The following is a 3,529-nucleotide window of genomic DNA, read 5'->3' as shown; positions in this document are numbered from 1 at the left end:
TTGTGGAGTTAAAGTAGTATCTCCTTAATCGCTTATTTGTATGTTAGTTGATTTAAAGAAATGACTAGTAGCTTAAAAAGAATCATTAACCACGTTGCTGATAATATCTATCCGCGTAGAATAAATAGCATCAAAGGGCTTGACTAATAAAAAAATAAGTAGTGGAGAGTGAGAAAAAACAGACAAATATGTAAATTTTAAAACAAGGAAGCTATTTTAAATAACTTAATTGTTATAAGAAGAAAATTTCTCAAATTAAACTGCACATTAAAAACACTTATTTGTATATATTTTTACTTTATTATATTTGTCTTTTCACTAATTCTTCTTTAATCGAGAAATTTTCTTGCGTTGGATTTTTAATTATTTGGGGAAGGAAGGAGAGGGGGGGAGCAGCTTTGGACAAGATTTTCAGTGAAAATATTTAAAACCAAAGTGTATAAGTGTTTTATTTATTATATATAAATATAAAGAATGAAAAGATCTTTTTATAACAGCGATTGTTAAAAAATTATACTTTAAAACATTTTTGTATTTATGAGCAAGCCTAAAACTTCGAATAATAAATTTTCTACTTTCGACGAAAAAGAATTTTAGAATCACTTAGGAACAGTCACAGTGAAAGGATGTGACATAATTGAATAACGAGTAACACGAGAATGAATTTTAGTAGATGGCACAAAAGATTTTTTTCTATTATAGTCCTTATTGAAAAAAGAAAGAGAAGAAGCATTACGACGATAGTTGACAATAGTTGAAAGAAATACTGCAAGAGCAGGTCCAACTTTGTTTACAATGAGTTTTTGTAAACAGAGTTGGATCTGAGAGAAAGGGCATCATTCGAAGATCCACTCCATATATGGAAACAGTATTTAATACAAAAACGGATTTGAAATTTAAAAAGATAAAGAATAGAGTAAAAATGTGGCTAGCACAATAAAGAGATGCAACCTTAGATGATGCTAATTTTGCAATCAATTTGATAAATGGTTTCCAAAAAAAATCGGAAGTAAGAGTTAATCCTAGAAGATGAAAGGTAGATGACTCATCGAGTACATTACCTTTCATAAATATAGGAAGATCTAGATTATTGCAATAACTATTAGCTGAAAAACCGAGTTTTGTTTGAGTTATAGTTTATCAGCCACTTCGAGCTTCATGCTGTAGCAGAAGTGAAATCCTTTTCAAGCGCAAATGCCCCTCCAAGTAATCCAAGATTGTTAGTTTCTTATCATGACAAAAAATAAATGGTAGTATCATCAGTACACAATCTCACCTTAGATGTCAGAATTTCTAGGAGATTGTTAATGTAAATTTAAAAAAAGTAGGGCCAAGGATAGAACATCTGTCTGTTGACCGGCCTCGCACCCTTTCATCATCTATTAGGCTTGCGCATATGTATTTTTAATACATTGTTTTCAGTTTAGGATATTGAATGCTAGATCTTCTTGAATCAATGCATGGGTTTTGCCTGTATCTCTGTTTTTACAACTTGGCAACTCATTCTATTCTCTCCTAATAAGGGTACAGCACTAAAACTCAGTTTTATGGTTCTGAGGCCGGCTGGTGGTCAGGTTTCCTAAACTCTGTGATAGATCTCAGAGGGGCTGATTACATCAGCAGCTGTAAAATATCAGAGCACTAAAAGTGCCTAATAACACTAATTTTGCGTATGGATGGTGTCCCTGTTTGTACTTTTTGGGTTCATTGTCGAGGCCACATTTGGAGCTCTTTGTTACGGCTTAGGGTTTATTAATAGTATTGAGACAATTACTTGGGCTATTAAATAGTGCACTGAGTACTATCTACGCTTTGAGTAAAGTTTTTTAACAAATTTAAAAATGGCTAAAGTACCAAAAGCTATAAAACACAAAAAACCATCGTCATCACCAAGTTTACTAAATCTATCATTCACTAATATTCGTTGTCTTTGAAGTAACTTTTCTTCTGTTGAATCTTACTCTTGCAAAGTTCACCAGACCTACTTGCTCTTTGTGAGACTAATTTGAGTTTGGCTGTCTTACCTTGTGATCTCAGTGTTAATGGTTATCTTCCTTTAATTTGTAGAGACTCTAATAGTCTCATGTTTGGCCTGGGCATTTTCACTTGTAAGAATTCAGCCATTTGTTGGGAAACTAGGATTGAATCCACAGAATTTTCTTTAATGTGCTTTAGTTTAGCACCACTTCACTCTATCGTCTTTCTCTTTGTTCTATATTGCTCTCCTTTATCTCAAGGCTGCACTCTTTTGATGTTATTTCTGATCAAATTGACCAAACCCTCTCTCTTTATCCATCAGCTAATATTGTAGTTAAAGTCCACAACTTTTGCCTTTCTCAATCTCTAACTCAAATAGTCAACTTTCCAACTTGCTTCCCAGACAACCTGAATCACTTACCTTTTCTACTCGACTTATGTCTTGTTTCTGACCCTAGTCAGTGCTCAGTTTCTCCACATTTACCTTTAGGTGCTTCTGATCATGGTTTGATCTCTATAAAACTATTATATCATTCTTCTTCATCATCTGAATCCCCTTCATCATCGCACCTCTTTACCACCGCACCTCTTAGAACTACCTTAAAGCTAACAAAGACTCCTTCCGTGATTTTCTTCGTGATGGCCCTTGGGTAGAAATCTTTTATCTTCCTGCTGACAAATGTGCTTCTTACATAACTTCGTGGATTCAGGCTGACATGGAATCTTTTATTCCTTCTCGACTATTCCAGGTGAAGCCTCATTCTTCTCCATCGTTTTCCTCACATTATGCTGCTGGAATTTCCAATCGAAATCGTTACTTCCATATCTATCAGCAAAACAATTCTCTAGAAAACAGACGCGTGTTTGTTACTGCTAGAAACCATTGTAAAAAGGTTTTGTCTAACGCCAAACCCCGCTATTCTCAGGTCATGAAATCTCATACTTCGTTATAAAAATTAGGCTCTCGTGACTTCTGGAGAATCTTTAACAGTATAAATAATAAGAGAAAATCTGTAATTTCACCTCTCTTGTATGGTTCAGACTTTGTCACCGCACCTAAAAACAAAGCGGAATTGTTTGCTAAGTACTTTTCAACAATATTATCTCTTGATTCCACTAGTTGCGTTCTGCCTTATATAGCCAACAAAAAGGTTAATCCATTATTTTTTATTCGTATCACTCCAGTTTCTGTATCTAAATTAATTACCTGTTATAGTCTTACAGAAGAGGTCTCCGGAGCTGTCGTCTATACTTTCAAAACTATTCAACAAGTGCTTATCCGTCTTGTTTTCCAGCCTGCTAGAAAGCGGCATCTGCTATCCCTATTTTCAAAAGTTCTGAAGAGCGATCTGATTCGTCTAGCCACCGTCCCATTAGTCTTCCTCATATCATAAGCAAGGTTTTTGAATCTTTAATTAATAAGCACTTAATCTCTCATCTCGAATTTAATAACTTACTTTCTAATCATCAATATAGATTTTGATGTTCTCGTTCTACAGCTGATTTGCTAACAGTAATAACCGATTGGTTTTATCGTGCATTAGAAAAAGGA

This window comes from Hydra vulgaris, chromosome 10 (assembly GCF_038396675.1).
Source record: "Hydra vulgaris chromosome 10, alternate assembly HydraT2T_AEP".
Taxonomy (NCBI): Eukaryota; Metazoa; Cnidaria; class Hydrozoa; order Anthoathecata; family Hydridae; genus Hydra; species Hydra vulgaris.
Note: the sequence above shows the minus strand (reverse complement) of the source record.